At 39.7% G+C, this 12,855-nt stretch overlaps 1 long non-coding RNA gene across 1 annotated transcript in view; it reads right to left on the reverse strand.

Moving 5' to 3' along the window:
* Positions 1-10,603, reverse strand: part of LOC118921974 (uncharacterized) — a 41,899-nt gene extending 31,296 nt beyond the window's left edge. Inside the window, exon 1 of the long non-coding RNA XR_008996738.1 lies at positions 10,319-10,603. This is a non-coding gene — a long non-coding RNA (uncharacterized LOC118921974). The remainder of the gene's footprint in view (positions 1-10,318) is intronic.
* Between the last annotated feature and the right edge of the window lie 2,252 nt (positions 10,604-12,855).

Genomic DNA, 12,855 nt, shown 5'->3' on the forward strand with positions numbered 1-12,855 from the left:
ATAATTCCAGTTTCCCTTCCCAATGGTCTGCTTAAAGCTATCACAAAATTCAACAGGAATTTTTCAGACTTCATTTACTTGACATCTGAGCAGCATTTGACACTGCTGACTGTCTCCTGCTCCTTGAAACACTCTGTCCCTGGTTTCCAGGACAGATCAGTCCCCTGGTTTTCCTCCTTCCTCTCTGCACACTCTATCTTGGTTTTCTAAGGCTCACAGACCTCTAATCAGTCATGAGTTCAAGGCCAACTCTTCTTTTCACAATATACTTTTGAACCATAAAGATGTATATGTATATATTGTTTTAATTTGCCACCTAACCAAAGATGACTCAAAAATTTCTACCTTTGTCTGAGATCTCTCCTTTAGTCCAGATCTAAATATACAACTGCAACTGCCTACCTGATATTTCCTCTTGAGTGTGTTTAAAATTATTTCCAACTCACACTTGTCCCTCCCCAGTTATCCACAATTCAGTCATAATACATTATTTAACATGCAGATCCGATGTTACACTTTTACTTAACTCTCCCCAGTGGTTTCCAATTGCTCTTAGGATGGTCACATGGGCCTTTTTTATTCCTTTATACTTGCCATGATCACATCTACCTCCAAGTCTTTACACTTGCAATATTCTCTGGTATGAATGCTCTTTCTCCCCAAGTTAGCTTGTAAACATCTTATCCCTCTGATGTTGGCTCAACTGTCATTTCTCAGGGAAATATTTTCTGGCCTCCTGAAGAAGGTAAAACATTCCATTTATGAGCACTTAGAGTGCCGCTAGAACTTATTATGACTGTTAGTTTTAGTTTAATTTAGTTCAATTTTACTTTTAATCTAATTATGTTTAATGTGTCTTCCTTCCAGTAGGTTATAAATTCCATGAAAGTCAAGTATCTGGTTTTACTCAACACTGAATCTTACCACCTAACACAGTGGATGACATAACAACTGCTCAATAAATATTTGTTAAATCAACAACCAGAAAGTTTGCAATACTCACTTGTTCACTCACTGTTTCAAATGCAGAGTATATACTAACAGAATGCAGAGTAATCATGTTTCTTTCCCACTAGATATGTTAACCTCTTTAGATTTGTTTCAAAGATCCATTTAGAAAAAAATCACACTGTAAAGAGTCTCTTCAGTAAATGTTGTTGGGAAAATTGGATAGCTACATGCAAAAGAATGAAACCGGACCACTGTCTTACACCACATCCAAAAATAAACTCAAAATGGATTAAACACCTAAATATAAAACCTGAAACTATAAAACATAGCTTTTATACAACTAGAAGAAAACATAGGCAGAAAGTTCTAGAACATTCACATTAGTAATTTTGGGGGGAATGTGTCTCCCCAGGCAAGGGAACCAAAAGCAATAATAAACAAGTGGGACGACTTCAAATTAAAAAACTTCTGCACAGCAAAGGAAACTATACACAAAATGCAAAGGCAGTCTACTGTATGGGAGAATATATCTGCAAATTATATATCCAATATGAGGCTAATAAAATATATTTAAAAACTCATACAACTCTACTCCAGAAAAATAACAAGTAATCCAATTAAAAAGTGTGCACTGTACCCAAATAGACTTTTTTCCTAAGAAGGCATATAGATGGCCAACAGACATGAAAAGATACTCAACATCACTAATCATCAAGAAAATGCATATCAAAATCACAATGAGACACTTCACACCAGTCAGACTGGCTACTAAAATCAAGAACACAAGAAATAACAAGAATTGGAGAGGATGTGGAGAAAGGGAACTCTCCTAAATTGTTGATGAGAATGTAAGATAGTGCAGCCACTATGGAAAGCAGTATGGAGGTCTCTCAAAAAATGAAAAATACAAAAAAAGAAAGACAAAAACCACATGAACATCTCCATAGATGCTGAAAAAGCATTTGACAAAATTCAACATCCACTCATGATAAAAACTCTCAGCAAAATGGGTATAGAGGGGAAGTACCTCAACATAATAAAGGCCATATATGATAAACCCAGAGCCAACATTATATTGAACAGCGAGAAGCTGAAAGCTTTTCCTCTGAGATCGGGAACTAGACAGGGATGCCCACTCTCCCCACTGTTATTTAACATAGTACTGGAGGTCCTAGCCACGGCAATCAGACAAAACAAAGAAATACAAGGAATCCAGATTGGTAAAGAAGAAGTTAAACTGTCCCTGTCTGCAGATGACATGATATTGTACATAAAAAACCCTAAAGACTCCACTCCTAAACTACTAGAACTAATATCTCAATTCAGCAAAGTTGCAGGATACAAAATTAACACACAGAAATCTGTGGCTTTCCTATACACTAACAATGAACCAATAGAAAGAGAAATCAGGAAAACAATTCCATTCACAATTGCATCAAAAAGAATAAAAGACCTAGGAATAAACCTAACCAAAGAAGTGAAAGACCTATACTCTGAAAACCACAAGTCACTCTTAAGAGAAATTAAAGGGGACACTAACAGATGGAAACTCATCCCATGCTCGTGGATAGGAAGAATTAATATCGTCAAAATGGCCATCCTGCCCAAAGCAATATACAGATTTGATGCAATCCCTATGAAACTACCAGCAACATTCTTCAATGAACTGGAACAAATAGTTCAAAAATTCATATGGAAACACCAAAGACCCCGAATAGCCAAAGCAATCCTGAGAAAGAAGAATAAAGTATGGGGAATCTCACTCCCCAACTTCAAGCTCTACTACAAAGTCATAGTAATCAAGACAATTTGGTACTGGCACAAGAACAGAGCCAAAGACCAGTGGAACAGATTAGAGATTCCAGACATTAACCCAAACGTATATGGTCAACTAATATTTGATAAAGGAGCCATGGACATACAATGGCGAAATGATAGTCTCTTCAACAGATGGTGCTGGCAAAACTGGACAGCTACATGTAGGAGAATGAAACTGGACTATTGTCTAACCCCATACACAAAAGTAAATTCAAAATGGATCAAAGACCTGAATGTAAGTCATGAAACCATAAAACTCTTAGAAAAAAAACATAGGCAAAAACCTCTTAGACATAAACATGAGTGACCTCTTCTTGAACATATCTTCCGGGCAAGGAAAACAACAGCAAAAATGAACAAGTGGGACTATATTAAGCTGAAAAGCTTCTGTACAGGAAAAGACACCATCAATAGAACAAAAAGGAACACTACAGTATGGGAGAATATATTTGAAAATGACAGATCCGATAAAGGCTTGACGTCAAAATATATAAAGAGCTCACCCACCTCAACAAACAAAAAACAAATAATCCAATTAAAAAATGAACAGACAATTCTCCAAAAAAGAAATACAGATGGCCAACAGACACATGAAAAGGTGCTCCACATCACTAATTATCAGAGAAATGCAAATTAAAACCACAATGAGGTACCACCTCACACCAGTAAGGATGGCTACCATCCAAAAGACAAACAACAACAAATGCTGGCAAGGTTGTGGAGAAAGAGGAACCCTCCTACACTGCTGGTGGGAATGTAAATTAGTTCAATCAATGTGGAAAGCAGTATGGAGGTTCGTCAAAATGCTCAAAATAGACTTACCATTTGACCCAGGAATTCCACTCCTAGGAATTTACCCTAAGAATGCAGCACTCAAGTTTGAAAAAGACAGATGCACCCCTATGTTTATCGCAGCACTATTTACAATAACCAAGAATTGGAAGCAACCTAAGTGTCCATCAGTAGATGAATGGATAAAGAAGATGTGGTACATATACACAATGGAATATTACTCAGCCATAAGAAGAAAACAAATCCTATCATTTGCAACAACATGGATGGAGCTAGAGAGTATTCTGCTCAGTGAAATAAGCCAAGTAGAGAAAGAGAAATACCAAATGATTTCACTCATCTGTGGAGTATAAGAACAAAGGAAAAACTGAAGGAACAAAACAGCCGCAGAATAACAGAACCCAAGAATGGACTAACAGTGTGGGCAAAGGGTTTGTCTGTGTTTATACAGAGGATCAAAGCTTAATTTGGCTACCCAGAAAATGAATTAAGATACGATATGAAGAAGAACTTCCAACATCAACATTCTCTGGAAGAGTCATTCCAGAAGATGATCATCAAAAAACTTCAACAAAGATCCTGGCGCTGTTGCTGTTGTAGCTGCGTTCATCCCACCGGTTCCTGGACTTGCCATTGGAATGAAGAAGGAGATATCTAAGCTGGCCTGTACATACAGTAAAACAACAAATTTGACTGGATCTACACTGTCGGAACTCAACCAAGAATTAGGAGAAGTGCAAGTTGCAGCGCTCCAAAATCTTGTGACTACAGACTATCTACTGTTAAAAGAACATATGGGATGTGAACAGTTCCCAGGAATGGGTTGTTTTAATTTGTCTGATTTTTCTCAAACTATTCAAATACAGTTAGACAATATCCATCATATCATTGATAAGTTTTCACAAATGCCTAGGGTGCCTAACTGGTTTTCTTGGTTTCACTGGAGATGGCTGGTAATTGTAGGTCTGCTTTGGTTATGTAGCTGTATTCCTATTATGTTAATGTGTGTGCGCAATTTAATTAGTAGTTTAAAACCTATATATGCTTATGTTACTCTACAAGAAGATATATCAAAGAAATAATCAATCTCCCTATGTTTTCTTCCATCTGCTACTTCTATAGCTTTCCTTCTTCCTTCCTAATTACAACCCTTTAGTAGAATTCATGCCTCATATCGAAAATTACCGAGTATCATAATTCTTCCAAGTGGGAAAGATACCTCAAGTCAAATGCTGGGCATAGAAGCCACAGGGCATAAATATGCAAAGAAGTAAAAAGCTAGCCTTTTCAAACAATATTGCTTCTCTCTCACTTACCAACTTTACATTTCCCTGTATGGCCGCGGAAGATGACTGGTTAGCGAGAGACGGGTAAGATTCCTCAAGGGAGGAACAACCTAAGACAGGCACAGTCGCAGGGGGGCCATCAGGTGAGAAATTGGGGATCAACAGAGGTGAGGCTTAGAACCTCACCCCCCCTGTTCTGAGAGAAATCTTCTGCATCTGTGGATGTTTTGTTGCCCTTGTCTAGCTTGGATTAATACTTAGTCTATAGTCACACACCTGATCATCTACATTTACCCTCTTACAGCACTAAACTGTGTTTTCTACCTTTATCTTGTATCTACCTACCACTTCAGCATTTTATTAAAAATAATAATAATTATTATTATTATAATAAGGGAGAAATGTGGGATTCACATATAAATCAAGTATAAAAATCAAACGAATATTCAAAAAAAAAAAAGAAAAATACCATACAATCTAGTAATTTCACTTGTGGGAATTTAACCTGAAGAAAACACAACCACTAATTCAAAAAAGATATATGTACCCTTATGTTCACTGCAGTATCATTTACAGTAGCCAAAATATGAAAGCAGTGTAAGTGTCCATCACCAGACAAATGGATAAGGAATATGGGTACATATGTACATAATGGAGTATTACTCAGTTATAAAAATGAATGAAATCTCACCATTTGCAACATAGATAGACCTAGAAGATATTAAGCTAAGTGAAATAAGACAAAGACAAATACTGTATGTGGAACCTAAAAACAAAACAAATGAACAAACAAAACAGAAACAGATCCATAAACACAGAGAAGAGACTGATGGTTGCCATGGGGAAGGAGATAGGGGGATGGGTGAATTAGACAAAAGGGGAAAAAATTAGTTATAATGTCTGATATCTTGGTATCATTGGCAGTGACATGAATATATACATATGTCAAAATTCCTCAAGCTGTACACTAAGATTTGTGCATTTTATTGTAGGTATTTCAGTTAATAAAATACGTGTAATCAATGAAAAGTCATTTAGACTAGGTTTAAGTGAAAAGAATTGCTACATTTTATAAGCAACATAATAGGGATTTATGACACATTTTTTTGAAGATTACATCATTCATACAATAATCAATAACAAGTGATAAATTATGCATTAAAACTTATTAGCAAATGTTTCTAAGTGCTATACCCTGCTGGTGTATGAGGTAAACTATACAGCATTTGCTAACCATTGTAAAACAAACTTAACTAATAAATCGCAGAATTGGTCCTCAGTTGCACTGCATTCCAATCACGGGAGAACTAGACTCCAATATCAAAATTCCAATGTAAGAAGTTCTATGGTTGCCAGTACTGCATCAGGGAATTCTTAAAAGCAAATGAAATATTTCATGCACTTAGTTTCATGCTGATGCCAAAAAATGCTTTCTAGCCTTTTTTTTTCAGTACGTATACTGACTTTAGTACTTTTCCTTCAGTATACTGACTTTTACAGTACCAGTGTGTAGGCAGTAAGAAAATTTGAAAAGCTCAGTATATTAAAAAACATTAGTATATTCACTTTACGTAAAAATGGAGTTAGTTTTTATTTTTTTCCCACCTACTCACCTCAAGCACTTAGTTTCTTCCGAGAGCATTTCCATTTTTGTTCCACTGACACCTAGCTAGCTACCAATAGCCTTTCAGTTAGGATTTGAAAGGTTGACAATGAATTTGCACCTACTATGAAGCTGGTTGATAAGCCAGAAGTCAACAAGCAGGCTAAAGCACCCAATATCATCAGAAGGCCATGCACTGTTTGAATACCAATGTTTTTTGTTGTTGTTGTTTTTTGATTCTTCAACCAAAAGCACACAGAACTATCACTGTTAGAAATGTGAAAAAGTATAATTTTGATGGGGGGGAAGGAAGGAAAGAGAAATAAAGTGAGCGGGAGAAAACAGCGGCATAATAATGGAAATCCTATGTGCTGTCAGAGAAGAAATAAAATGAAAGAGAAACAATAGGAAAAAATATCAAGACAGAAACTTGTAGGTCATCACTAAGACTGACAAGCCCAAACTGAGCGCTTCGAAACAGCAAAAGAACGCATTGAATATCATCTATGAGAGCAGGAGGAGGAGTGAAGACTAGCACACAGGAGCACACAGCACAGCTGCCAGAGGGAGGCATCATTGAGAACCCAGCCGTGCGGATGCCCTCAGTTAACCTGGTAATGTAACCTGCAGCACCTCTTCGGTAGACAATGACACAAAAAGGGAACCACAAAGAGCAAAAGCTGGCAGTGTCCAACTCAAGGAGATTCCAATAAGAGTTCCCCTGCTCAGAGACTTAAGAAATTCAATTTGTACTGGAATAACTCAATAATGGGGACAGATGTGTCATAACTAAACACTGAATCATGTAACTAAAACAAAACCCTTTCTGTGGTTCTACATGCCAAGCAGCTAATGGAGATCAAAGGAAAGGAAAATAATGTGTTTTACAAGGTGAACGCTCCTATCTACATTAGATATATTTCTTAATAAGCCAGCTTTCTCATGTATGTAGACTTCTATAAGCTTATGGTTAATGTGAACTGGCTTTTGAGAGAATGACCTACACTTGTGGGGTGACACTGATAACACGTGTCTGATCTACAAAGCTGAGAACAAACATAAAGGTAAAATCTACTTTGAATCGACTCTCAGTTGGCTATCTGCTAGCCAGTCAACTAGCCAGGCTCTTTTGGTAATGCACTGACTCTACCATGCATTTTAATTAACCTGCAACAAAACCCCAGGGTTCTTAGAAAACAATTATTCCAAGAGTATTTACTCTTCTAGGGAAGCTTGCAGTACGAAGAAAAATGAACTATTAAGGATCATAAAAATAATGCCTCAAGTTTTCATTCAACAGATAAGCACTGAGGATATGATCAGTAAGCAAAACAGCAAGCAAAAATTTACTGACAGGCGGAGAGCATAAGAAATCTCACACACACACACACACACACACACACAGAGAACAATGACCAGAAGTGTTAAATAAATGGTGCAACAAGAGCTTATAAAAGGGGTAAATGAAAGTCAAGAAAGGTTTCCCTGAAAAAGTGAAAAGTAAAGTAGGAGTATGAAATGTAATGAGAGGAAAAAGAGCTTCGGGTAAAAAAAATACCATGTACAAAGGACCTAGAGGGTGCTGTGCTAAACAGTGGAGGAAGGCCAGTGCAGCTGAAGCACAGAGACTGAGGAGGATGTGGCAAGGGGAGAGACTGGCCTTATTTAGACTGCTCTTCACCAAAACCAACGGAGCTACCACATAGGTTTCAAGAAAGGGGTGGGGAGGTCACATGATCAGATTTATGTTTTGAAGACAGCACTTCAGCTGCACTAGAGAGATCAGATTAGAGGTAGTGAAGGGTCAAGGAAAGTAGCTGGGAGTTAGTTGGTGGGAGATACAACCTAGACTAGGATGAGGGAGCCGAGTAAACAGTAATGCAGATATCTGAAAGATAATAGTGAATTTGAACTCTTTTTCAGATACATTTTTTTCCCTTGAAGTTAATTCTTTTGCCAATTTTCTATGACACATTCTAATTTTCATGAGTTATTTTATAGTAATGACATTAGCTGTTTATGTCATATTGCTGTATTTCTTTTTTCTAATTGATTGTCCAATTTTTTTCCTTTGGCATGTTCTTCAGTTTTTCTGCAGATGTGTCCATATTTTTTTCCCTTTGTAGTTTTTCTTTCATTTATTTTCAATTTCAACACCTTCCCTCCTCTCTTTTCTTTTTCCCCCCACCTTCATACTAGAACATAAAAAATTTGCTTCAGTATAGGATGTGGATAGTTCATTCAGACACCCAGCAAACATTTACAGAGCACCTATGTTGTAGGGGAGAAACATATACACAAAACAGAGAAACAGGTACAAGTGTTTCCAAAGTAGAAAGCACTCAGGTTGCACACAGAACAGACACCTCGCCCAGACTGAGGAGAACTGTCAAGACTCCCTGAAGGTCAAATTTTAACTGTTCTGAAGGGGCCTGGAAACTAAGTGCAAGAAGAAAGAGCCTTAAATGAAGAGTGGTAAATGACTAACACTCCTACTCTCGGAGTAATTTCAGAATTGAACGGGAAACTCACTAGCATTTTCCATGAATTCCCAGGGATATCATTCCAGGTAAGGTCTCAGACTACCTCAGAGGTAATCTAATGGTAAAAGCCCACCAAATGTTTTCTGGAACTAGCACAAGCTTAATGTATGCTTATGAATATATACTAAATGCACTCACAGTTTCCCTTTTCAATATATTTAAAATGAAATCTAGGCTTAAAACCTAGCAGCAAAGCAATAACATATTTCAGTTTTATTTCCTACTTTACCCCACAAGTTTCCATCAATGGACAGTTATCTATCCCTATACCTTCTAAGAGGCTTCCTACTGCCATCTCTTCCCTGCTTATTCCAGTCCCTCTTTCTGGAATGCCCTCTTCCCCTTCCCTAATCACCAACTGCGATTCCTGTGTAAGTTCCTTAAAAACCAAGAACAAATATCACTCACCTCATTTTGCTTTGGGCATTATTATATATCATAGGTGGATGTTTCTTACCCTTTCCTATCTGAGTGTGGTTTGCCTGACTACTGAAAGTGTGTCATACACAACTTCATAAAGTATGAACAGTGACTTACGGGCAGACACCTTCATACCCAATAAATAAAGACAACAAAAAACTTCCTTTGCTGTAGCTGGGAGATCCTCATTTGACCCTTGTTCTCCCAGATTACTTTAGGTCTTCAGATGACTTATGACTCCCTTGAAGAGAAGCGGAAACTGGAAAGACGACAGGCGCAGAAAGGGTAGCCTACTGATACTGACACGTTATGGTGGAGGTGATGAGAGCAAATGCCTGATTCAGGGCTGGATTTACTAAAGAAAGAGAACTGAATACAGCACGCATAAACGGCTCTCTCTTAAAATTTCGGTGTGAATGGAGAGAAGACATGCGGAAACGAACACAACACAGTTATAAACGATGCGGTCTCATGCAAGAGCAGCCGTGTGTCAGGAATACCCCCACGGGTCTCAATCCCGCCCTCCCCTTCCGGCGGCGAGGAAAGGCAGGTAACGCGGAATGGTACCGCGCGCCTCACGGACTCCAGTCAACACAGTTCTCACCACCTTCTGAGGAAAGCACCACGAGCTTCGTGTACAGACAAGAGCACCGAATGCAGAGACTGAATCATCTCCCCAAAGCCTCCCACACAGACACCCACGGGGCCTCGGGGCCAGACATACGCTCCTCGCTGCGACCGCCTGCAGACCAAGGGGGGCGTTCCCGCCGCCGCCCTGCGCACCCCGGGAAACCCGCCCGCAGCCGCGCTCCCCGCCCTCGCTCCGCGCCAGACCTCGCGCCCGCCGGAGGGACGCAGAGGGGCCGTTCCGAGGCCCGAAAAGGCCCCCAGACCGCGGCAATTACCTCGTTACTGAGGCTCGGAGTCGCCGGCCGGGCCACGACGGGTCAGGAGCGGCGGCGCTCGCCGCCGCCGCCGGCACGTTAACAGCACCAGCCGGACTGCGGCTGCGTGGACCCCGTACAGGAGGCCCTTCCTTCCAAAACTTGTCTGCAGGCGGCTTCGGCCGACGCCTGAGGAAAAGCGAGACCGGCTCTGACGCGAAGAGCGGTACTGAGGAGAACCACTTCCGGAGCAGAGGGCCACGCGCCGGAACTGCGCGCTCCTGTAGAACCCGGGCACCGGCTGGCACCTCAGAGGGAGCGATGCTAGCAGGGCTTTCTGTCTGGAGGTGTTCAGGATGCTCATTTTATTATACTCGTTTGTAGACATGGCCTGGTTTTGGAAGAACATTGGCTTTGTGTCCCAATGTGGGTGAAGGACCTTTGATAGAAGGATTAATCGAGTGATTAATCTTTGTGCCGAGTTTTTATCTAGTCTTTGTGATGATTCCTGCATTTCTAACAATCACGCCTTATCGCCAGCCTTACATTATAGATCAGCCTCGGACATATTCCTCTGCACACTGTAAGATTTAAATGTAGATAGTAAATGCCTAAAGCAAGACCCAGCTGTACATTTACTGCTGCCTGTGGAAATGTCTGTTTTGAAGGATTAGCCTGCGGGAGAGGAGGCGTAAGGAAAAGAATCTGAATTAGAAAATGTATTAAAGGTTAACACCTGGTTTAAGTGAGCGTTGAAATGCGTCAAGCGCAGGGGCAATCACTTTGCATGAATTATCCCCCAAATATTCATAGATATCCGGTGAGATAGGAACTATTATTATGATTTTACAGATGTGGCAACAGACTTTGCAGGAGCCAACTATTTTATTTAGCCAGAGTTGCCCAGCTGGGGCCAATCACTACTGCAGGATTCCAGGGCTGGTTACATAGTCAGCAAGGCCCAGTGTAAAATGAAAATACAGGAACCCTCATTCAAAAAGTAGGAAAAATGTCTTCTTTTTTCCGTGGTGTCTTGGTGTGTCATGTGTTTTTATTTGGCATTTAATCTGGAGCTCCTCAAGCACAGCAGTACTAATGGGTCTCGTGTAGACCCTCACCTGTGCCTGGGACTCCTGCCGCAGGTCTTAGAGACATGGGTCCTGGAACACAAGGACGGTAGTTTCCAGGTGAAGACCCGGAGGTGGGAAGCCCCAGAACCCAACTGGGAGGATGTGGGAGGCAGGACACCACACGACCTGAAACTAAGACCTTGACAGGTTTTCCATTGGCCCCTTACAAAACTCAGAATTCAGATAAAATTAAGAGTTTCAAGACTGTGGTGAAAGCACATTTAAGCCAGTCCCTCTTATGACACTCTAAGAAGACAGCCCTGTGTGAAGCCCATGTTCTTCATTTGTGATTCTGTTTTTAAATTATACAAACTCAGACTTTTATTTGGATTGGTATTCTTTTAGTTTAATGTGTGATTTGGATAAATAGCTTAATGGCTTCTTCCTGTTTGACTAGTGTCACATAAAGGTAGTTTCTGCCATTAATAAATCATACCCTGAATTGTAATTGTCTCCTTATTCATCTACTTCCCATCATTAAAACTGAGCTCTTGGAGTGTAGGGGCTTTTAACCCAGGTGGGTCGTAGGCACAACATAAACAAAAATACATAGGGAAAGACATCTTAAAGACAAATGTAGAGCTTTATGGAAAATGCTTCTCCTGTTTGGGACAGAGGTGTTAAAAAAATTGATTACATGTTGCTTCATGTACTCTTTATGTTCTGTCTACACATGTCACAGGCTCTGTAGTGTTTTCTCTTGAGCACCCCTCTCCTTCTCCAGCACTTCATTTCCCAGCCACCACAGTGTCCTCGAGCTCTGCATAGTTGTTTTCTACCTTTCCATAGCCCGAGCGCTCTCTGTGGCCTGTGATGCCCCCTACCATATCTGGGTTCTCAAGAGCTACTTCTCAAGACCAGGTCAAATTCCACCCATCCTTTTTAAGAATCTTATTCGTAGCCCCAAAGCAAGTTAATTTTCCTCATCGGCAGTTCATTCTTACATTGTTTACAATAGTCTAATTTGAAATTTCTTTTGTACTATTTTTTTTACATTATCAGCTCTCAACAACCTTAGATAGATATTTTTAAAATGACAAATAGTTTTTCACTGTCTTGTTTGTGTTATTTCCAGGTCAGTCTATTTCTTCCTTTTGGTGCTACAATCTCAAAAATTATTTTCATTCCTTACAGAGATGATTCTACTAATCTGCTCTCATTAAGCTATGCACATTTCCTCTAGTAATAATCTATTAATCATGTTAAGTTTCTCTAGAAAGCACATCAAAGCCCACCTCTACATTTTATTCTTGAAGGACTGATCTGGATCAGTTAAATGCTGTCAGATATATCAGATAATGAAACTATTACCATTAAAAGCATCTAGTGTGAGACTGTTTCTCCTCTTTATTACAGTGTTCCAATAAGTGAAAGTAAGGATCCACCAGCATGTTCAGTGGGGGCTCAAGTTTTTTAATTTCAGTTTTC

This window comes from Manis pentadactyla, chromosome 1 (assembly GCF_030020395.1).
Source record: "Manis pentadactyla isolate mManPen7 chromosome 1, mManPen7.hap1, whole genome shotgun sequence".
NCBI lineage: Eukaryota > Metazoa > Chordata > Mammalia > Pholidota > Manidae > Manis > Manis pentadactyla.